The following is a 24,695-nucleotide window of genomic DNA, read 5'->3' on the forward strand; positions in this document are numbered from 1 at the left end:
GGAGCAGTCACACAGGGAAGAAATTTCCAGGGCTTGTGGTCAAGCCTGGAGACATCACTTCACATAAATATCCTGGAGCTGAGGGCCATTTACAATGCCCTAAGCCAAGCAAGACCTCTGCTTCAAGGTCAGCCGGTGCTGATCCAGTCGGACAACATCACGGCAGTCGCCCACGTGAACAGACAGGGCGGCACAAGAAGCAGGAGGGCAATGGCAGAAGCTGCAAGGATTCTTCGCTGGGCGGAAAATCATGTGATAGCACTGTCAGCAGTGTTTATTCCGGGAGTGGACAACTGGGAAGCAGACTTCCTCAGCAGGCACGACCTCCACCCGGGAGAGTGGGGACTTCACCCAGAAGTCTTCCACATGATTGTAAGCCGTTGGAAAAAACCAAAGGTGGACATGATGGCGTCCCGCCTCAACAAAAAATTGGACAGGTATTGCGCCAGGTCAAGGGACCTTCAGGCAATAGCTGTGGACGCTCTGGTAACACCATGGGTGTACCAGTCAGTGTATGTGTTTCCCTCCTCTGCCTCTCATACCCAAGGTACTGAGAATTATAAGACGGAGAGGAGTAAGAACTATACTCGTGGCTCCGGATTGGCCAAGAAGAACTTGGTACCCGGAACTTCAAGAGATGCTCACAGAGGACCCGTGGCCTCTACCTCTAAGAAGGGACCTGCTCCAGCAAGGACCCTGTCTGTTCCAAGACTTACCGTGGCTGCGTTTGACGGCATGGCGGTTGAACGCCGGATCCTGAAGGAAAAAGGCATTCCGGAAGAAGTCATTCCTACCCTGATCAAAGCCAGGAAGGATGTGACCGCAAAGCATTATCACCGCATTTGGCGGAAATATGTTGCGTGGTGCGAGGCCAGGAAGGCCCCAACGGAGGAATTTCAACTGGGTCGGTTCCTGCATTTCCTGCAAACAGGAGTGTCTATGGGCCTAAAATTAGGATCCATTAAGGTTCAGATTTCGGCCCTGTCGATTTTCTTCCAGAAAGAACTGGCTTCAGTTCCTGAAGTTCAGACGTTGTCAAGGGGGTGCTGCATATACAGCCTCCTTTTGTGCCCCCAGTGGCACCTTGGGATCTCAATGTAGTTTTGGGGTTCCTAAAATCACATTGGTTTGAACCGCTTAAATCTGTGGATTTGAAATATCTCACATGGAAAGTGGTCATGCTGTTGGCCCTGGCTTCGGCCAGGCGCGTGTCAGAATTGGCGGCTTTATCTTATAAAAGCCCTTACCTGATTTTTCATACGGACAGGGCAGAATTGAGGACTTGTCCACAATTTCTCCCTAAGGTGGTTTCAGCGTTTCACCTGAACCAGCCTATTGTGGTACCTGCGGCTACTAGGGACTTGGAGGACTCCAAGTTGCTGGACGTTGTCAGGGCCCTGAAAATATATGTTTCCAGGACGGCTGGAGTCAGAAAATCTGACTCCCTGTTTATCCTGTATGCACCCAACAAGCTGGGTGCTCCTGCTTCTAAGCAGACTATTGCTCGTTGGATTTGTAGTACAATTCAGCTTGCACATTCTGTGGCAGGCCTGCCACAGCCAAAATCTGTAAAAGCCCATTCCACAAGGAAGGGGGCTCATCTTGGGCGGCTGCCCGAGGGGTCTCGGCTTTACAACTTTGCCGAGCAGCTACTTGGTCAGGGGCAAACACGTTTGCTAAATTCTACAAATTTGATACTCTGGCTGAGGAGGACCTGGAGTTCTCTCATTCGGTGCTGCAGAGTCATCCGCACTCTCCCGCCCGTTTGGGAGCTTTGGTATAATCCCCATGGTCCTTACGGAGTTCCCAGCATCCACTAGGACGTCAGAGAAAATAAGAATTTACTTACCGATAATTCTATTTCTCGTAGTCCGTAGTGGATGCTGGGCGCCCATCCCAAGTGCGGATTATCTGCAATACTTGTACATAGTTATTGTTAACAAATCGGGTTATTGTTGTAGTGAGCCATCTTTTCAGAGGCTCCTCTGTTATCATGCTGTTAACTGGGTTCAGATCACAAGTTGTACGGTGTGATTGGTGTGGCTGGTATGAGTCTTACCCGGGATTCAAAATCCTTCCTTATTGTGTACGCTCGTCCGGGCACAGTATCCTAACTGAGGCTTGGAGGAGGGTCATAGGTGGAGGAGCCAGTGCACACCAGGTAGTCCTAAAGCTTTACTTTTGTGCCCAGTCTCCTGCGGAGCCGCTATTCCCTATGGTCCTTACGGAGTCCCCAGCATCCACTACGGACTACGAGAAATAGAATTATCGGTAAGTAAATTCTTATTTTTTAATTATCATTGTTTTATTTAATATCTATTAATGTTTTTCAATTGATTGCACCCCACCCCCCACACAAACTGACTGCAAGATCAGGCGCTTGTTATCACGGGATCAGTACGAAATCCCACCGGACGGGATCCCGGCGGTCGGAATACCGACACCGGGATCCCAACTGGCACAATCCCAACAGGGGGCGAGCGCAACGCAGCCCCTTGCTGGCTCACTGCGCTCGCCACGCTGCGGGCATGGTGCGTCACTACGCTCGGCACACTAATTTATTCTCCCTCTATGGGTGTTGTGGACACCCACGGAGGGAGAATATGTCGAGATTGTGCCGGTCGGGATCCTGGTGTCGGTATTTCGACCGCCGGGATTCCGTCTGGCGGGATCTTGACCGCATCCCGTTATCACCTACTGTATTGGACATGTTCTATCAAGCGGCAGGTTCTAGATCAGAACCTGGGACCCCCTGGATTAGCAAAACTGCAACAAACTGCTTCAGAACATTATTGAACCAACAGGACATTAAAAGTGTTCCCCTCGCAAGCACGCTTCTGGCACAGGCGCTTCGCTCGCCGCAGGTTACTATTCCCAATAGCTGTCCACGTGGATCGTGTTCTGGGGCTAGCCCAGGGGTCCCATGTTCTGATCTGGAGCCCAGCTTTCATTTTGCTTTTTGCAATGCTTAAGAAACAGATTCCAACACATCGTTCACGCTATCATCTAGTGTGTATCCACTATGTCGCAGACAATGCACTCTCCTGCGCGTCGGCAACATCCTGTGCTAAATGCAGCATGACCCTCGCTCCCCCATATACACCCCTCCGACCATGGCGTCGCTCGTCGCTGCTGGCATTGGCAAGTGTGTATGCACTTGCTGATGCCGACCCTGTCGCTGATGACATCGTGCTAGGTACACATCTTTTAACGTGTACCCAGCTTAAATGTTCCAAATCTGTTTGAATACTTCTCACATGAAACCATAGCAATTTAGTCAGTGTTGTCATTTCAAAGGAGAGGCACTCGGAACCTCAGCGCTCTGCATACCGGCGCTGGGATACCGACCGCCGGATACCGACAACTATTCTCCCTCTTGGGGTGTCCACAACACCCCTGGAGGGAGAAGCATGGCGAGCACAGCAGGATCCCGAGCGCCAGTATATCGTAGTACACCCATTTCAAAGTGTGTTTTATCGCCTCATTCTAAACACTGCATGCAAACTAGGGGGGTCATTCCGAGATGCTCGCTAGCTGTGGTTTTAGCAGCCGTGCGATCGCATAGTCGCCGTCCACAGGGGTGTGTATGTTAGCCTTCCAAGTGTGCGATCGCATGTGCAGCCGTTCTGTGCAAAAACATTTTGTGCAGTTTGAGTAGGTCTGAACTTACTCAGCCGCTGCGATCACTTCAGCCTGTCCGGTCCCGGAATTGACGTCAGACACCCGCCCTGCAAACGCTTGGACGCGCCTGCGTTTTTCCAAACACTCACAGAAAATGGTCAGTTGACACCCATAAACGCCCTCTTCCTGTCAATCTCCTAGCGATCGGCTGTGCGAATGGATTCTTCGTACAATCCATCGCACAGCAACGATCCGCTTTGTACCCGTACAACGCGCTGCGCAATGCGGTGCATACGTAATTCTCACTTGATTGCAGCGCAGCGAAAAACGTAGCGTACGATCAGGTCGGAATGACCTTTTATATTTTATAGCAGTTACTATTGGTTGTAAGGTCCTCTGTATGTGCCTGGGGCGCTGCGGGACACGTGCAGGGGGGCCTTGGTTTGGTGGTCCATGTAATAGGTAAAACCAGAGCGGTGGCTGTCATTCATACAGTAAGACAAACAGAAGCAAATCTCGCTCCTCACACAATTGAACCTAATGATATTTCTCTAACGTCCTAAGTGGATGCTGGGGACTCCGTAAGGACCATGGGGAATAGCGGCTCCGCAGGAGACTGGGCACATCTAAAGAAAGCTTTAGGACTATCTGGTGTGCACTGGCTCCTCCCCCTATGACCCTCCTCCTCCAGTTAGATCTCTGTTAGATCTCTGTGCCCGAACGAGAAGGGTGCACACTAGGGGCTCCCCTGAGCTTCTTAGTGAAAGGTTTAGTTTAGGTTTTTTATTTTCAGTGAGACCTGCTGGCAACAGGCTCACTGCATCGAGGGACTAAGGGGAGAAGAAGCGAACTCACCTGCGTGCAGAGTGGATTGGGCTTCTTAGGCTACTGGACATTAGCTCCAGAGGGACGATCACAGGCCCAGCTTGGATGGGTCCCAGAGCCGCGCCGCCGCCCCCCTTACAGAGCCAGAAGGCAGAAGAGGTCCGGAAAATCGGCGGCAGAAGACGTCCTGTCTTCAACAAGGTAGCGCACAGCACTGCAGCTGTGCGCCATTGCTCTCAGCACACTTCACACTTCGGTCACTGAGGGTGCAGGGCGCTGGGGGGGGGGCGCCCTGAGACGCAATAAAAACATTTTGGATGGCAAAAAAAATGCATCACATATAGCTCCTGGGCTATATGGATGCATTTAACCCCTGCCAGAATACTTAGAAAAACGGGAGATAGGCTCCGCCCTCTTATCGGCGGCCTTATCTCCTCAGCACACTGGCGCCATTTTCCCTCACAGCTCCGTTGGAGGGAAGCTCCCTGGCTCTCCCCTGCAGTCACTACACTACAGAAAGGGTTAAAAAAGAGAGGGGGGCACTAATTAGGCGCAGTATTAACTATACAGCAGCTATAAGGGGAAAAACACTTATATAAGGTTATCCCTGTATATATATAGCGCTCTGGTGTGTGCTGGCAAACTCTCCCTCTGTCTCCCCAAAGGGCTAGTGGGGTCCTGTCCTCTATCAGAGCATTCCCTGTGTGTGTGCTGTGTGTCGGTACTTTTGTGTCGACATGTATGAGGAGAAAAATGATGTGGAGACGGAGCAGATTGCCTGTAATAGTGATGTCACCCCCTAGGGGGTCGACACCTGAGTGGATGAACTGTTGGAAGGAATTACGTGACAGTGTCAGCTCTGTATAAAAGACAGTGGTTGACATGAGACAGCCGGCTACTCAGCTTGTGCCTGTCCAGACGTCTCATAGGCCGTCAGGGGCTCTAAAGCGCCCGTTACCTCAGATGGCAGATATAGACGCCGACACGGATACTGACTCCAGTGTCGACGGTAAAGAGACAAATGTGACTTCCAGTAGGGCCACACGTTACATGATTGAGGCAATGAAAAATGTTTTACACATTTCTGATAATACGAGTACCACCAAAAAGGGGTATTATGTTCGGTGAGGAAAAACTACCTGTAGTTTTCCTGAATCTGAGAAATTAAATGAGGTGTGTGATGATGCGTGGGTTTCCCCCGATAACAACTGATAATTTCTAAAATGTTATTGGCATTATATCCTTTCCCGCCAGAGGTTAGGGTGCGTTGGGAAACACACCCTAGGGTGGATAAAGCGCTCACACGCTTGTAAGGGCTCTACCTTCGCCTGAGATGGCCGCCCTTAAGGATCCTGCTGATAGAAAGCAGGAGGGTATCCTAAAAGGTATTTACACACATACTGGTGTTATACTGCGACCAGCAATCGCCTCAGCCTGGATGTGCAGTGCTGGGTTGGCGTGGTCGGATTCCCTGACTGAAAATATTGATACCCTAGATAGGGACAGTATATTTTTGCCTATAGAGCATTTAAAAGATGCATTTCTATATATGCGTGATGCACAGCGGAATATTTGCCGACTGGCATCAAGTCTAAGTGCGTTGTCCATTTCTACCAGTAGAGGGTTATGGACACGTCAGTGGTCAGGTGATGCGTATTCCAAATGGCATTTGGAAGTATTGCTTTATTAAGGGGAGGAGTTATTTGGGGTCGGTCTTTCAGACCTGGTGACCACGGCAACAGCTGGGAATTCCACGTTTGTACCCCAGGTCGCCTCTCAACATGAGAAGACGCTGTATTATCAGGCGCAGTCTTTTCGTGGACAAGCGGGCAAAAGGTTCCTCATTTCTGCCCCGTGACAGAGGGAGAGGAAAAAGGCTGCAGAAATCAGCCAGTTCCCAGGAACAGAAACCCTCTCCCGCCTCTGCCAAGCCCTCAGTATACGCTGGGGCTTTACAAGCAGAATCAGGCACGGTGGGGGGCCCGTCTCAATGAATTTCAGCGCGCAGTGGGCTCACTCGCAAGTAGACCCCTGGATCCTTCAGGTGATATCTCAGGGGTACAAATTAGAATTCGAGACGTCTCCCCCTCGCCGTTTCCTAAAGTCGGCTTTACCGATGTCTCCTTCTGACAGGGAGACCGTTTTGGAAGCCATTCACAAGCTGTATTCCCAGCAGGTGATAATCAAGATACCCTTCCTGCAACAGGGAACGGGGTATTATTCCACACTGTTGTGGTACCGAAGCCGGACGGCTCGGTGAGACCGATTCTAAATCTAAGATCTTTGAACACTTACATACAGAGGTTCAAATTCAAGATTGAGTCACTCAGAGCAGTGATTGCGAACCTGGAAGAAGGGGACTACATGATGTCTCGGGACATCAAGGATGCTTACCTTCATGTCAAAATTTACCCTTCTCACCAAGGGTACCTCAGGTTTATGGTACAGAACTGTCACTATCAGTTCAGACGCTGCCGTATGGATGGTCCACGGCATCCCGGGTTTTTACCAAGGTAATGGCCGAAATGATGATATTCCTTCGAAGGAAGGGAATTTTAGTTATCCCTTACTTGGACAATTCCCTGATAAGGGTAAGATCCAGGGAACAGTTGGAGGTCGGTGTAGCACTATCTCAGGTAGTGTTGCGGCAGCACGATTGGATTCTCAATATTCCAAAATCGCACCTGGTTCCGACGACGTGTCTTCTGTTCCTAGGGATGATCCTGGACACAGTCCAGAAAAAGGGTTTTCTCCCGGAGGAGAAAGCCAGGGAGTTATCCGAGCTAGTCAGGAACCTCCTAAAACCGAGCCAAGTCTCAGTGCATCAATGCACAAGGGTTCTGGGTAAAATGGTGGCTTCCTACGAAGCAATCCCATTCGTCAGATTCCACGCAAGAACTTTCCAGTGGGACCTGCTGGACAAATGGTCCGGGTCGCATCTTCAGATGCATCAGCGGATAACCCTGTCACCAAGGACAAGGGTGTCCCTCCTGTGGTGGTTGCAGAGTGCTCATCTTCTAGAGGGCAGCAGATTAGGCATTCAGGACTGGGTCCTGGTGACCACGGATGCCAGCCTGCGAGGCTGGGGAGCAGTCACACAGGGAAGGAATATCCAGGGCTTATGGTCAAGCCTGGAGACATCACTTCACATAAATATCCTGAAGCTAAGGGACATTTACAATGCTCTAAGCTTAGCAAGACCTCTGCTTCAAGGTCAGCCGGTGTTGATCCAGTCGGACAACATCACGGCAGTCACCCACGTAAACAGACAGGGTGGCACAAGAAGCAGGAGGGCAATGGCAGAAGCTGCAAGGATTCTTCGCTGGGCGGAAAATCATGTGATAGCACTGTCAGCAGTATTCATTCCGGGAGTGGACAACTGGGAAGCAGACTTCCTCAGCACGACCTCCACCCGGGAGAGTGGGGACTTCACCCAGAAGTCTTCCACATGATTAAAAACTCGACAGGTATTGCGCCAGGTCCAGGGACCCTCAGGTAATAAGCTGTAGACGCTCTGGTAACACCGTGGGTGTACCAGTCAGGGTATGTGTTCCCTCCTCTGCCTCTCATACCCAAGGTACTGAGATTGATAAGATGGAGAGGAGTAAGCACTATATTCGTGGTTCCGGATTGGCCAAGAAGGACTTGGTAACCGGAACTTCAAGAGATGCTCACGGAGGATCCGTGGCCTCTACCTCTAAGAAGGGACCTGCTCCAGCAAGGACCCTGTCTGTTCCAAGACTTACCGCGGCTGCGTTTGACGGCATGGCGGTTGAACGCCGGATCCTGAAGGAAAAAGGCATTCCGGATGAAGTCATCCCTATCCTGATCAAAGCCAGGAAGGATGTAACCGCAAAAACATTATCCCCGCAATTGGCGAAAATATGTTGCGTGGTGCGAGGCCAGTAAGGCCCGACGGAGGAAATTCAACTGGGTCGATTCCTACATTTCCTGCAAACAGGAGTGTCTATGGGCCTGATATTGGGGTCCATTAAGGTTCAAATTTCGGCCCTGTCAATTTTCTTCCAAAAAGAACTAGCTTCAGTCCCTGAAGTTCAGACGTTTGTAAAAGGGGTACTGCATATACAGCCTCCTTTTGTGCCTCCAGTGGCACTTTGGGATCTCAATGTGGTTTTGGGTTCCAAAAGTCACATTGGTTTGAACCACTTAAATCTGTGGAGTTAAAATATCTCACATGAAAAGTGGTCATGCTGTTGGCCCTGGCCTGGGCCAGGCGCGTGTCAGAATTGGCGGCTTTATCCTGAAAAAGCCCTTATCTGATTTTCCATTCGGACAGGGCGGAATTGAGGACTCGTCCTCAGTTTCTCCCCAAGGTGGTTTCAGCGTTTCACCTGAACCAACCTATTTGTGGTGCCTGCGGCTACTAGGGACTTGGAGGCCTCCAAGTTGCTAGACGTTGTCAGGGCCCTGAAAATATGTTTCCAGGACGGCTGGAGTCAGGAAATCTGACTCGCTGTTTATCCTGTATGCACCCAACAAGCTGGGTGCTCCTGCTTCTAAGCAGACTATTGCTCGTTGGATTTGTAGTACAATTCAGCTTGCACATTCGGTGGCAGGCCTGCCACAGCCAAAAATCTGTAAATGCCCACTCCACAAGGAAGGTGGGCTCATCTTGGGCGGCTGCCCGAGGGGTCTCGGCTTTACAACTTTGCCGAGCAGCTACTTGGTCAGGAGCAAATACGTTTGTAAAATTCTACAAAATTGATATCCTGGCTGAGGAGGACCTGGAGTTCTCTCATTTGGTGCTGCAGAGTCATCCGCACTCTCCCGCCCGTTTGGGAGCTTTGGTATAATCCCCATGGTCCTTACGGAGTCCCCAGCATCCACTTAGGACGTTAGAGAAAATAAGAATTTACTTACCGATAATTCTATTTCTCATAGTCCGTAGTGGATGCTGGGCGCCCATCCCAAGTGCGGATTGTCTGCAATACTTGTACATAGTTATTGTTACAAAAATCGGGTTATTATTGTTGTGAGCCATCTTTTCAGAGGCTCCTCTGTTATCATGCTGTTAACTGGGTTCAGATCACAGGTTATACGGTGTGATTGGTGTGGCTGGTATGAGTCTTACCCGGGATTCAAAATCCTTCCTTATTGTGTACGCTCGTCCGGGCACAGTATCCTAACTGAGGCTTGGAGGAGGGTCATAGGGGGAGGAGCCAGTGCACACCAGATAGTCCTAAAGCTTTCTTTAGATGTGCCCAGTCTCCTGCGGAGCCGCTATTCCCCATGGTCCTTACGGAGTCCCCAGCATCCACTACGGACTATGAGAAATAGAATTATCGGTAAGTAAATTCTTATTATAAACACTTTTACTTCATTAATGTCTTTTTAAATTTCTCAATAAAAAACTTTTAGCCTAGTTATGGCATGAAAAAAATTCTGATACTCTAGGGTAGCTCGGCACCGCTTCCTAGGTAGCTCTCGGCGGCCACAGCGCATCTTCCCGCTCTGTAGTAAGTACCCGCGGCGGCGCTGCTGACATCTCTGACCGTGCGGCCATTTGAAATCTAGTGCGGACCACCAGCCAAGCAGAGCTCATGGCTCCTGATTGGCTGGTGGTCCGCATCATATTTCAGATGGCCGTGTGGCGCGCGGTCAGAGATGTCAGCAGCACCGCCGTGGGTACTTACTCCAGAGCGGGGAGACGCGCTGTGGCCGCCTGCCAGAGGACTCTCATCTCCTCCCCTCAAACACAGCAGTGGATGTGTGGGGCAACAATTGTGAGCACTGCTGGGGAAGGGGGGGTGGGGGGGGTCATTTGTATATGTGGCACTGCTGGTGGGGCATTATTTGTATATGTGGCACTGCTGGGGGGAGGCATTATTTGTATATGTGGCACTGCTGGGGGGGGCATTATTTGTATATGTGGCACTGCTGGGGGGGGGCATTATTTGTATATGTGGCACTGCTGGGGGAGGCATTATTTGTATATGTGGCACTGCTGGGGGAGGCATTATTTGTATATGTGGCACTGCTGGGGGGAGGCATTATTTGTATATGTGGCACTGCTGGGGGGGGGGCATTATTTGTATATGTGGCACTGCTGGGGGGGGGCATTATTTGTATATGTGGCACTGCTGGGGGGGGGCATTATTTGTATATGTGGCACTGCTGGGGGGAAGCATTATTTGCATATGTGGCACTGCTGGGGGGAGGCATTATTTGTATATGTGGCACTGCTGGGGGGGGCATTATTTGTATATGTGGCACTGCTGGGGGGGCATTATTTGTATATGTGGCACTGCTGGGGGGGGGGGGGGGGCGCATTTTCTCTAACGTCCTTGAGGATGCTGGGACTCCGTAAGGACCATGGGGAATAGACGGGCTCCGCAGGAGATAGGGCACTTTAAGAAAGCTTTGGACTCTGGGTGTGCACTGGCTCCTCCCTCTATGCCCCTCCTCCAGACCTCAGTTTTACACTGTGCCCAGAGCAAGATGGGTGCACTGCAGAGAGCTCTCCAGAGTTCTCTGCCTGAAAGCATTTTTGTTTGGATTATTTTCTACTTTTTCACAGGGAGCACTGCTGGCAACAGGCTCCCTGCATCGAGGGACTGAAGAGAGAGGAGCAGACCTTCTTGTCAAAGATAGGCTCTGCTTCCTCGGCTACTGGACACCATTAGCTCCAGAGGGGGTGAACGCAGGTTCTTACTGGGCGTCCACCCCCGGAGCTGCGCCGCCGTTCTCCTCACAGAGCTAGAAGTACAGAAGACAGAAGTCGTCAGGTGGCAGAAGCCTTCAGCTTCACGGAGGTAACGCACAGCACTGCAGCTGTGCGTCATTGCTCCCATACACCTCACATTCTCCGGTCACTGTAAGGGTGCAGGGCGCAGGGGGGGGCGCCCTGGGCAGCAATATAAACCTCTGCATGGCAAAAAGACTATATACATGTACAGGTGGGCTCTGTACATGTATATAAAAGAGCCCCCGCCATATTTTAGTAAGTTTGAGCGGGACAGAAGCCCGCCGCCGAGGGGGCGGGGCTTCTCCCTCAGCACTCACCAGCGCCATTTTCTCTCCACAGCACCGCTGAGAGGAAGCTCCCCCGACTCCCCTGCTTACACACGGTGAAAGGGTGCTTAAAAGAGAGGGGGGGGGGGCACATAATTGGCGGATAACATATTATACAGCGCGGCTGGGGGGAAAACATTTTGTGTTGGTCTCCAGGGTTATTGCACTGGGGTGTGTGCTGGCATACTCTCTCTCTGTCTCTCCAAAGGGCCTTGAAGGGGATACTGTCTTCAGAAAAGAGGTTCCCTGTGTGTGTGAAGTGTGTTGGTACGCGTGTGTCGACATGTTTGACGAGGAAGGCTCGCTTAATGTGGAGGCAACACCGACACTGGAATGGGTGGATATGCTGAATGTCTTGAATGCAAATGTCAATCTAGTAACATAGTAACATAGTATCTGAGGTTGAAAAAAGACAATTGTCCATCGAGTTCAACCTATTTGTGGTGTCCTATGCATGATGATTTGACTAAAATTTCTGACTGATGCTGCTGTCAGCCATTGCATTTTATCCCTATTTATAGTAACTATAATGCATGACTATGCACCATACCCCTGGATATCCTTATCCATTAGGAATTTATCTAACCCATTCTTAAAGGTGTTGACAGATTCCGCCATTACAACTCCCTCGGGCAGGGAATTCCAAACACGTATTGTCCTTACTGTGAAAAAGCCTTTACGCCGTATTGTGCGGAATCTCCTTTCCTCTAACCTGAGCGAGTGTCCACGAGTCCTCTGTGTTGATCTAACCAAAAATAGGTCCCGCACAAGCTCTGTGTATTGTCCCCTTATATATTTGTAGATGTTGATCATATCCCCTCTTAGTCTCCGCTTTTCCAATGTAAACATGCCTAGTCTTTCAAGCCTTTCCTTGTATTCCATCGTCTCCATGCCCTTAATTAGTTTGGTCGCCCTCCTCTGTACCTTTTCAAGCTCCAGGATATCCTTTTTGTAGTACGGTGCCCAGAACTGTACACAGTATTCAAGGTGTGGCCTCACTAGTGATTTATATAACGGGAGTATAATACTCTTGTCCCTAGCATCAATACCCCGTTTTATGCATGCTAATATCTTATTAGCCTTCTTTGCTGCAGTCCTACTTTGGGTACTACTGCTTAGCTTGCTATCTATGAGGACACCTAAGTCCTTTTCCAGTACAGAATCCCCTAATTTTACCCCATTTAGTAGGTAGGTGTAATTTTTATTCTTGTTGCCACAGTGCATTACCTTACACTTGTCTGTGTTGAAGCGCATTCTCCATTTGGCTGCCCATGCTTCTAATTTAACTAAGTCGTTCTGAAGAGACTCGGCATCCTCCTCTGTATTTATAGCCTTACACAATTTGGTATCATCTGCAAAAATTGACACCATGCTCTCTAGACCTTCTGTTAGGTCGTTAATGAAAATATTGAACAATAGCGGTCCTAATACTGAGCCTTGCGGCACACCACTTAGCACTTCAGTCCAAGTTGAAAAAGATCCATTAACCACAACGCGCTGCTTCCTATTATCTAACCAGTTTTTGACCCAAGTGCATATTGTGCTTCCTAGCCCTGATTCTTGTAGCTTGTATATAAGTCTCATGTGTGGTACAGTATCGAACGCTTTGGCAAAGTCTAAAAAGATTACATCCACGTCTTTACCCTGATCTAGGTTTGCGCTTACTGTTTCATAAAAGCCAAGTAAGTTGGTTTGACAGGATCTGTCCTTCATAAACCCATGTTGATTCCTTTTAATGACCTTATTGGTTTCAAGGAACTTCTGAATACTATCTCTTAGAATACCTTCCAATACTTTCCCCACTATAGATGTAAGACTAACTGGTCTATAATTACCTGGTTCAGCTTTACTTCCCTTTTTGAATATAGGCACTACTTCCGCTATACGCCAGTCTTTGGGAACCATACCTGATATAACTGAATCCTCAAAGATCAAAGATAGCGGTTTTGCCAGTTCAGAGTGAAGCTCCATTAGAACCCTTGGATGAATACCATCGGGCCCTGGTGATTTATTCATCTTTAAATGTTTTAATCGGTCACAGACTGCTTCCTCGCTTAAATAAGTACCTATCAGTGTGATATTGTCATTATTGAGATTGTGTGTCAGTCCCTGAATTGGGTCCTCTCTAGTGAATACTGTTGAAAAAAACTCATTTAGTGTGTCCGCTATGTCATTATCATTTTTGCTTAAGACTCCCAACTTGTCTTTCAAAGGGCCTATACTCTCCCTTTTTAATCTCTTGCTATTAATGTATTTAAATAATTTTTTGGGATTCGTTTTGCTTTCCTTTGCTACTAGTTTTTCAGTTTCTACTTTAGCCGCTCTTATTTCCTTTTTGCAATTTCTGTTACATTCCTTATAGTGCTGAAATGACTCTGCTTCCCCGTAAGATTTGTATTTTTTAAATGCTCGCCTTTTCTTGCCCATAAGTTCCTTAATCTTTTTGTTAAGCCACATCGGTTTATGATTTTTATTCCCTTTTTTGCTACTCATAGGAATATATTTGAGTGTATTTTTAGCTAGCAGGAATTTTAGTACCTCCCATTTCTCCGTAGTATTTTTTCCTAAAAACAAACCTTCCCATTCAATATCCCTGAAAAATACCCTCATCTTTTCAAAATTTGCTTTGCTAAAGTTTAAAGTCCTAGTTGAGCCAGTATAGGGCTGTTTGTAGAAACTGATATTGAATGTGACCATATTGTGGTCGCTGTTTCCTATGGGTTCCCCTACTATAATACCCGATACCAAATCCTGATTGTTTGTTAATACCTGATCTAAGATTGCATTGTACCTAGTTGGTTCCTCAATTAGTTGGACTAAGTAGTTATCATTAAGTGTGTGTAAAAACATATTGCCCCTAGCAGTATCACATGAATCGTTTTTCCAGTTTATCTCTGGATAGTTAAAATCTCCCATCACTACTATGTCTCCTACTCCTGCTGCTTTTTCAATTTGCTTTAGTAACAATTCATCATCAGATGCGTTGATACCAGGCGGCCTATAGCATACACCCAATACTAACTTTTTTGTTCCTTTTTCCCCGCATGCAATTTCTACCCATAATGTCTCAACAGTGTCTACAGTCCCCTCCTGAATATCTTCCCATATATTAGGTTTTAAAAACGGCTTTACGTACAGACACACCCCTCCACCCTTTTTATTTAGTCTGTCTCTCCTAAACAGTGTATAGCCCTCTAGATTGACTGTCCAATCATGAGATTCATCCCACCAAGTTTCAGTAATGCCTATAATATCATACTGTTTGCTTGCTGCAAGTATTTCTAGTTCACCCTTTTTACCAGTAATGCTTCTGGCGTTTACATACATACAACTAAGATAAGTATTTTCCCTTGCGTTAGGGACATCTTTCACCTTATGTGGCAAGGATGACCTGTAATCGTCATTGGTTAGTGCTTTGGTAAAATCCCTTTTAGTACACATGTTAGTAACCTTACTGCCTGCTCTTACCCTCCCCCCAACTTCTCCCCCATTTCGTTTACTACCGCCATCCCCACTATTCTCACTGCATGACCCGTAGTTTCTAGCTAAACCCTCCCCCCAGGCTCCTAGTTTAAAATCTCCTCCAACCTTCTAACCATCCTTCCCCCCCAGCACCGCTGCCCCCTCCTCAGTCAGGTGCAATCCGCCACGACAAAAGAGATGGCGCCTGACTGAGAAGTCCGCCCAGTGTTCCAGGAACACAAACCCCTCTTTCCTGCACCAATCCCTAAGCCACACATTTACCTCCCTAATCTCCCTCTGCCTCCCTGGACTAGCGCGTGGCACGGGTAATAATTCCGAGAATATTACCTTAGATGTCCTTGCCTTCAGTTTCTTTCCTAAGTCCCTATAGTCTTTCTTAAGGACATCCCACCTTCCGCTAACTTTGTCATTGGTGCCAACGTGCACCAAGACCGCCGGGTCTTTGCCAGCTCCCCCCAACAATCTATCTACCCGGTCCGCGATGTGCCGTACCCGAGCACCCGGGAGACAACAGACTGTACGGCGATCACAGTCCCGGTAGCAGATTGCCCTATCTGCCTTCCTGATGATAGAATCCCCTACTACCACCATTTGACTAGGTACCTCTCTATCTTTTATCCCAACCGCGCCAGAGGGACCGCACCTCTGGATGCTAGAGGGAGCAGTCTCCTCCGGCACCGTCATTTCTTCACTATCATCCTGCGATTCCTCGTCCAGTTGGGCAAATTTGTTCGGGTTTGATAGTTCGGAGATGTCGTGCCTCCCCCTCTTTTTCTTCCTTCTAACTGTGACCCAACTGGCTACCTGATCATCATCCTCTTCTACCAGTGACCCCTCCCGCAACTCCTCCACCGTTCTGTCTAAACTACGCTCGAGATTGTGAATCTCCCTCAGTCGCGTAACGGTTTGCTCTAGATCAGTTACCTGGGCTTCCAGGGCAACCGTTCGCACACACCTCGTGCAGATGTATTCACACTGGGCCGGTAGCTCCAGGTGTGCATACATCTTGCATGACATGCACTGAGTGAGGTCCTCAATCACAGCCCCTCCCTTATTGTTTGCAAGGTCTAACTCCCTGTTACACTCAAAGAAAAAGCAGCAAAAATAAAAAATAGAAGACCAGCAATCTCACTTATACAATAATTAAGCTGGCTTATACTTATCTGTCTTTGTGCGGTTCTTGGTCCTTCACTTTTATGCAGCCGTAGTACTCTCTCCTGCGGCACCTATACTCCACTTAGCAGTTGCAGTTGTTCCAGCTCACTGCTCCTCCTTTTCACTCGGCTTCCAGCTCCTGCTTTTTACTGTTTCCAACTCACACTTAGAAATCCCAGCAGCACTTGGAAGAGACCAGCCCCACATTGCATAAAAGATTAGACAAGGCAGAAGCTAGGGATCAGTCAGGTAGCCAGTCCATGCCTGTCCCTGGGGCGCCAGGTCCTTCGGGGTCTCAGAAGCGCACCATATCCCAGATCGATGACACAGATACTGACTCTAGTGTCGACTATGAAGATGCAAAATTACAGCCGAAGGTGGCTAAGGGTATACGGTACATGATTATTGCCATTAAAGAGGTTTTGCATATTACTGAGGAACCCCCTGTCCCTGACATATGTATAAAGGGAAAAAGCCTGAAGTCACTTTTCCATCCTCATTTGAATTAAGTGACTTGTGCGAAAAGGCTTGGGAATCTCCGGATAGGAGACCACAAGTTCCCAAAAGGATTCTCATGGCGTATCCTTTTCCACAAACTGATAGGATACACTGGGAATCTTCGCCAAAAGTTGACAAGGCGCTGACACGTTTGTCCAAAAAGGTGGCACTGCCTTCTCAGGATACGGCTTCCCTCAAGGAACCTGCTGATCGCAGGCAGGAAATTACCTTAAAGCACATTTACAATCATTCCGGTACTATTGCTCGACCGGCTATGGCGTCGGCCTGGGTTTGTAGTGCGGTTGTGGCATGGGCAGATTCCTTATCTACGGAGATTGACACCTTAGATAGGGACGCCATTCAAATGACCATAGAGCATATCAGAGATGCTGCCTTGTATATGAGGGATGCTCAGAGAGACATTTGTTTATTAAGCTCAAAAATAAATGCTATGTCTATTTCTGCTAGGCGGCTCTTGTGGACCCGACAGTGGACGGGAGATGCCGATTCAAAGCGGCATATGGAGTCCTTGCCTTACAAAGGGGTGGAGTTGTTTGGAGACGGCCTCTCAGATCTTGTCGCTACGGCTGGTAAGTCAAATTTCTTACCTTATGTCCCCCCGCAGCATACAAAAAAGGCACCTCATTATCAAATGCAGTCCTTTCATTCCAATAAAAACAAGAAGGTACGTGGATCATCCTTTGTTGCCAGAGGGAAAGGCAGGGAAAAAAAGCTGCACACAGCTAGTTCCCAAGAGCAGAAGTCCTCCCCTGCGTCTGCAAAGTCCACCGCATGACGCTGGGGCTTTCCGAGGGGAGACAGATCTGGTGGGGGCTCGTCTTTGGTTTTTCAGCCACGTCTGGGTTCACTCGCAGGTGGATCCCTGGGCATTAGAGATTGTTTCTCAGGGATACAGGCTGGTATTCGAAGACTTGCCTCCTCGCCGATTTTTCAAATCGGCTCTGCCGGCTTCCCCGTCAGAGAGGGAGCTAGTGTTGGCAGCAATCCAAAAATTGTATATTCAACAGGTGATTGTCACAGTTCCTCATCTCCAGCAAGGAGAGGGATATTACTCAACCTTGTTTGTGGTTCCGAAACCGGACGGTTCGGTCAGACCCATTTTAAACCTGAAATCTCTGAACCTGTACTTGAAGAGGTTCAAGTTCAAAATGGAATCACTCAGGGCGGTCATCGCCAGCCTGGAGGGGGGGGGGGGATTGGATGGTGTCCCTGGACATAAAGGATGCATACCTTCATGTTCCGATATTCCCCCCTCATCAGGTGTTCCTGAGATTTGCAGTGCAGGACTGTCACTACCAATTTCAGACGTTGCCGTTTGGGCTTTCCACGGCCCCGAGAATTTTCACCAAGGTAATGGCGGAAATGATGGTGCTCCTGCGCAGGCAGGGGGTCACAATTATCCCATACTTGGACGATCTCCTCATAAAGGCGAGATCTCGGGAGAGGTTGCTGGACAGCGTGTCTCTGTCCATGAAGACGTTGCAGATACACGGCTGGATTCTCAATATACCGAAGTCCCAGCTAGTCCCTACAACGCGTCTGACCTTTTTGGGGCTGATTCTAGACACAGACCAGAAAAAGGTTTTTCTTCCGATCGAAAAGGTTCAGGAACTCATAGCCATGGTCAGGAACCTATTAAAACCAAAAAAGGTTTCAGTGCATCATTGCACGTGGGTCCTGGGGAAGATGGTGGCTTCCTACGAGGACATCCCTTTCGGCAGGTTCCATGCGAGGACTTTTCAATGGGACCTCTTGGACAAATGGTCCGGGTCCCATTTACAAATGCATCAAAGGATCACCCTGTCTCCCAGGACCAGGGTATCTCTCCTGTGGTGGCTGAACAGTGCTCACCTACTAGAAGGTCGCAGGTTCGGCATTCAGGACTGGGTCCTGGTGACCACGGACGCAAGCCTCCGAGGCTGGGGAGCAGTGACACTGGGAAGAAATTTCCAAGGTCTCTGGTCAAGCCTAGAGTCTTGTCTCCACATCAACGTCCTGGAGTTGAGGGCCATATACAACGCTCTGCGTCAAGCGGAGGAATTGCTTCGGTATAAACCGCCAAGGCGGAACAAGGAGCAGAATGGCCATGGCAGAAGCGACCAGGATTCTACGCTGGGTGGAAGGCCATGTAAGCGCGCTATCAGCGGTGTTCATCCCGGGGGTGGACAACTGGGAGGCGGACTTCCTCAGCAATCACGACCTGCATCCGGGAGAGTGGGGACTTCATCAAGAAGTCTTTATACAGATCACGGATCGTTGGGGACTGCCTCAAATCGACATGATGGCATCCCGTCTCAACAAAAAGCTAAAGCGGTATTGCGCCAGGTCAAGTCATTCCTACCCTGATCAAGGCTAGGAAAGACGTGACGTTAAAACATTATCACCGTATATGGCGAAAATATGTTTCTTGGTGGGAGGCCAGAGCTGCTCCTACGGAGGAGTTCCATTTGGGCCGTCTACTTCACTTCCTTCAAACAGGAGTGACTTTGGGCCTAAAATTAGGGTCCATAAAGGTCCAGATTTCGGCCTTATCCATTTTCTTTCAAAGAGAATTGACCTCTATTCCTGAAGTACAGACCTTTGTGAAGGGAGTGCTGCATATTCAGCCTCCTTTTGTGTCTCCGGTGGCGCCTTGGGATCTTAACGTGGTGTTACGTTTCCTCAAGTCACCTTGGTTTGAACCACTCAAAACTGTGGAGTTGAAATACCTCACGTGGAAAGTGGTCATGTTGTTGGCGTTAGCTTCGGCAAGACGTGTTTCCGAATTGGCGGCTTTATCACATAAAAGCCCATACTTGGTTTTTCACGTGGATAGGGCAGAGTTGAGGACTCGCCCTCACTTTCTGCCAAAAGTGGTCTCATCTTTTCATGTGAACCAACCTATTGTCGCGCCTGTGGCTACACGGGACTTGGAGGATTCCGAGTCCCTGGATGTAGTCAGGGCTTTGAAGATTTATGTGACCAGAACGGCTAGAACATGGGTCTTCATCCTGTGGCCCTCCAGCTGCTGTGAAACTACACATCCCAGCATGCACTGCCACAGTTTTGCTATTAAGGTATGCTAAAACTGAGGCAGGGCATTCTGGGATGTGTAGTTCCACAGCAGCTGGAGGGCCGCAGGTTGAAGACCCATGGGCTAGAATCCGGAAGACTGAAGCTTTGTTCATTCTGTATGCGGCCAACAAGGTTGGCGCTCCTGCTTCAAAGCAGACTATTGCTCGCTGGATCTGTAACACGATTCAGCAGGCGCATTCTACGGCAGGATTACCGTTACCGAAATCTGTTAAGGCCCACTCCACTAGGAAAGTGGGCTCTTCTTGGGCAGCTGCCCGAGGGGTCTCGGCATTACAGTTGTGCCGAGCAGCTACTTGGTCGGGGACAAACACCTTTGCAAAGTTCTATAAGTTTGATACCCTGGCTGAGGAGGACCTCCTGTTTGCTCAATCGGTGCTGCAGAGTCATCCGCACTCTCCCGCCCGTTTGGGAGCTTTGGTATAATCCCCATGGTCCTTACGGAGTCCCAGCATCCTCAAGGACGTTAGAGAAAATAACATTTTACTTACCGGTAAATCTATTTCTCGTAGTCCGTAGAGGATGCTGGGCGCCCGTCCCAAGTGCGGACTTCTTCTGCAAGACTTGTATATAGTTATTGCTTACATAAGGGTTATGTTATAGTTTTTCGGTGGAACCGTGGCTATGTTGTTGTTCATACTGTTAACTGGGTAAGTTTATCACAAGTTATACGGTGTGACTGGTGTGGCTGGTATGAATCTCGCCCTTAGGTTTACAAAAATCCTTCCTCGTACTGTCCATCTCCTCTGGGCACAGTTTCCCTAACTGAGGTCTGGAGGAGGGGCATAGAGGGAGGAGCCAGTGCACCCCCAGAGTCCAAAGCTTTCTTAAAGTGCCCTATCTCCTGCGGAGCCAGTCTATTCCCCATGGTCCTTACGGAGTCCCAGCATCCTCTACGGACTACGAGAAATAGATTTACCGGTAAGTAAAATCTTATTATTTGTATATGTGGCACTGCTGGGGGGGGGGGCATTATTTGTATATGTGGCACTGCTGGGGGGGGGGGGCATTATTTGTATATGTGGCACTACTGGGGGGCATTTTTTGTATATGTGGCACTGCTGGGGGGCACTAATTGTATATGTGGCACTGCTGGGGGGGCATTATTTGTATATGTGGCACTGCTGGGGGGAAATTATTTGTATATGTGGCACTGCTGGGTTGGCATTATTTGTATATGTGGCACTGCTGGGGGGGGCACTAATTGTATATGTGGCACTGCTGGGGGGCATTATTTGTATATCTGGCACTGCTGGGGGGCACTAATTGTATATCTGGCACTGCTGGGGGGCACTAATTGTATATCTGGCACTGCTGGGGGGGCATTCATTGTATATCTGGCACTGCTGGGGGGGCATTCATTGTATATCTGGCACTGCTGGGGGGGGCATTCATTGTATATCTGGCACTGCTGGGGGGGGCATTCATTGTATATCTGGCACTGCTGGGGGGGGCATTAATTGTATATCTGGCACTGCTGGGGGGGCATTAATTGTATATCTGGCACTGCTGGGGGGGGGCATTGATCAATTAAAATGTATTCACAATTCCATTTAAAATGGCAAGTACGAATACAGTTACAACTTTTTCATAAAAATGCAAGGTAAATCATTCCAGTTGGATGTGGCGTTTTTTTTAGCTGGAATATTGCTTCAATTGGTAGCAAAGAGAGAATGCATAGAACCCAACGCGTTTCGTCCCAAAGGACTTGCTCAGGGGTACATTACCAATTATTTTGAAAAAATATGATATACAGAGATGTATCGTTAGAAATGCAGATTTGAAGCAATCTGGAAACAAATTGGTGTAATGCACATAAAAAAATCAATTCAGATAAGATTCTTCAAACTGAAAATAATCCTTGGAAGGAACTGTGGTATAAAAAGAGGTAAGTATTTTATCTGGATTAGAGGTCAGTACAGGTTTCCCAACGCGTTTCGTCTCACAGACTTCATCAAGGGGACCACTTCATGAAGTCTGAGACGAAACGCATTGTGCAACTTGTACTGACCTGTAATCTAGATAAGATACTTACCTCTTTTTAAAAAAAATCCTGCACTTTACTAATCTATTTATTATATTTTGTGTATGTGCTTTTTAATCCCATTTTTTTAAAGAGAATTGTAAATCAATGTGATACTTTAGAATATTGTAATTGTTATTTTATACTTTTACACTGGGTATATCATTTTATTAGAGACACCATTGGTCGCTTGTACCCCCCATCCTTTCTTCGATATATATAGATAGATAGATAGACAGACAGACAGACAGACGGGACACACAGTGATGAATGTACCTCTTCCACAGATTTAATTCATTCAAGAGTAGTTTTGGCCGCCCGCTCCCAGCTCCTTCCACTCCGGACAAAGTCCTGGTGTGAGGAAAACGCGTTGGAAATGTTCAACGAACGGCACATGCGCAGTGACCAGTATCAAAATTGAGGCTTGGAACGGATGTATGCGTAAATCCCGCAAAATCAGATACTTGGAGTGCAAGAACGTACTGGGAGCATATCTTCAATGTGGTGAGTAAGCCACAATAAGCGTGCTTCAAGCACTTTTTAAAGATATACACTGTGTACTTGTGTTAACTTCTTTTGTGTGAATAAAACTTGTTGAAGAGGTACTTTCACAATTGTATGCCCCTTACAAAGATACATATGAGAGGGTCCGCAATAAGTTTCCAGAAGTGCATAGGTAGAGAAGACACAATATGACTGGTTGTGAACTGTAATCTCTTACTAAAGTTTTTGTGAAATGTCATGGCACAGAACCATATATAAGTTCTGAAGAAGTCAGAATGTTCACTTCCTTCATGAACTCGTTATGGAGCTCAATAGAGGCCACTGGAGTGTCATGATCTTAAATGACTACAAGAGAAGTCGGCGACAGCAGCAGAGCTTTGAGCGACAGCAAGTTGCTTTTGAGGAGGAAGCACTGTCCTGTACCAGTGTGTTTGAGTGGTTTGCAGAATTTCGGCGTGGGAGACTGTCCCTGGAAGAAGAGGACTACAGCCAACCTGTGTCCACCATCACCAAGGACAGTGTTGCTGCCATGCAGTCCATAGTTGAGGTGGACACATGGGTGATATAGGCATTTAATCAGGATCCATCTACTTGATACTCCACGAAAAGCTTGGCCTGAGCAAGGTTTCGGCAGGCTGGGTGTCCCATCAGCTAACTTGAGAAAAGGAGGAGGCTCGGGTGACTTGGTGCCACAACATGCTGGCCAGGTTTGATGACGTTTGCTGAACCTTTGTCTGCAAGATCATCAGTGGCGATGAATCCTGGATCTACAGGTTCGACCCGAGACAAAGCAGTCGGCCCAGTGGACCCCAGTTGGAGGGCCGCCGCCAAAGAAATTCCGACATGATCGCAGTGTGGACGAGTAGATGGTGACTGTTTTTGTGGCCAAGACTGATCATGTAGCTACCACACTACTCATGCAACAGCGCACTCTCACTGGGGACTGGTACACCAATCATTGGCTGCTGCAAGTGCTAGAAGCCATTTCCATGCGCCATCCAGAACTCGTGCTCATGGTGTCCTTCTCCATCACTACAGTGAACCTGCCCAGAAGTCCAGTAAAGTTGTGGATTTTCTGGTCCATGAATGCATCCAGAAGCTTGGTCATCTGACGCACAGTCCAAACCTGGCCCCCTGCAACTACTGTGTGTTACAACAAATCAAGCACAAGATGTGTGGGATTTGTTTTAAGTCACCGGAAGCTGGAGCGGAGACCTTCATCCAGCATGTAGAAGACATACTTGCATTGGACTGGCCAGCTGCTTCACCAAGTGATTTGACTTTGAAAAAATGTAATGTTCACTTTGGTTGTAAATAAAATACTTTGTGCATCAGGAAAATGAATGTACATCCATTATATGTCAATCACAAAGCTCCGGATTTGAGTTTGTGGGAAGTAGTTGGGGTGTTGTGGAGCACTGGTACATACAACATAATATAAAGGAAAAAAGTATTAAATATAACACAAGATATTAAGCCATAAGCATTGGCTGGATTGTTAATAACTGTCCTTCTTAAGAAAAGGCTATGACAGACATATGTCAACCACACTGTTTGTGTACACGGTTAACTCGAGATTTGTGGGAGGTAGTTAGGGCGTGGAGCACTGGTAGAAAAGATTTGTGGGAGGTAGTTAGGGCGTGGAGCACTGGTAGAAAAGATTTGTGGGAGGTAGTTAGGGCGTGGAGCACTGGTAGAAAAGATTTGTGGGAGGTAGTTAGGGCGTGGAGCACTGGTAGAAAAGATTTGTGGGAGGTAGTTAGGGCGTGGAGCACTGGTAGAAAAGATTTGTGGGAGGTAGTTAGGGCGTGGAGCACTGGTAGAAAAGATTTGTGGGAGGTAGTTAGGGCGTGGAGCACTGGTAGAAAAGATTTGTGGGAGGTAGTTAGGGCGTGGAGCACTGGTAGAAAAGATTTGTGGGAGGTAGTTAGGGCGTGGAGCACTGGTAGAAAAGATTTGTGGGAGGTAGTTAGGGCGTGGAGCACTGGTAGAAAAGATTTGTGGGAGGTAGTTAGGGCGTGGAGCACTGGTAGAAAAGATTTGTGGGAGGTAGTTAGGGCGTGGAGCACTGGTAGAAAAGATTTGTGGGAGGTAGTTAGGGCGTGGAGCACTGGTAGAAAAGGGAACTCCAAATAGTTGCCCTCTACGCAGATTGCTAAACATACCCTCTCCAAATGTTCAGGTAATCTGTGGTTGTCGCATATACTGCGTTGGTGGTGAGTGGAATTGTGCAAATAGTTGCCTAAGAAATTCATGATTGTTGTATCTGACCCTTTCCTTGCTCTTACGTCGTCTTAACCCCCTGCTACACAGGATTTTTGATATGTTACCATACACCAGAGGTTCTCAAACTCGGTCCTCAGGACCCCACACAGTGCATGTTTTGCAGGTAACCCAGCAGGTGCACAGGTGAAGTAATTACTCACTGACACATTTTAAAAGGTCCACAGGTGGAGCTAAT

The 24,695-nt window shown here is 48.2% G+C and overlaps 1 protein-coding gene across 2 annotated transcripts in view; it reads left to right on the forward strand.

The window, feature by feature from the left end:
- Positions 1-24,695, forward strand: part of ZFYVE9 (zinc finger FYVE-type containing 9) — a 418,761-nt gene that overhangs the window by 12,836 nt on the left and 381,230 nt on the right. Inside the window, exon 2 of one of the 2 annotated variants that reach the window (XM_063938878.1) lies at positions 22,018-22,234. The exons of the other annotated variant lie outside the window; for it this stretch is intronic. The gene's annotated coding sequence lies outside the window, so the exon portion shown is untranslated. The remainder of the gene's footprint in view (positions 1-22,017; positions 22,235-24,695) is intronic. 2 annotated transcript variants of the gene reach the window in all.

Source organism: Pseudophryne corroboree, chromosome 9 (genome assembly GCF_028390025.1).
Source record: "Pseudophryne corroboree isolate aPseCor3 chromosome 9, aPseCor3.hap2, whole genome shotgun sequence".
Lineage (NCBI taxonomy): Eukaryota > Metazoa > Chordata > Amphibia > Anura > Myobatrachidae > Pseudophryne > Pseudophryne corroboree.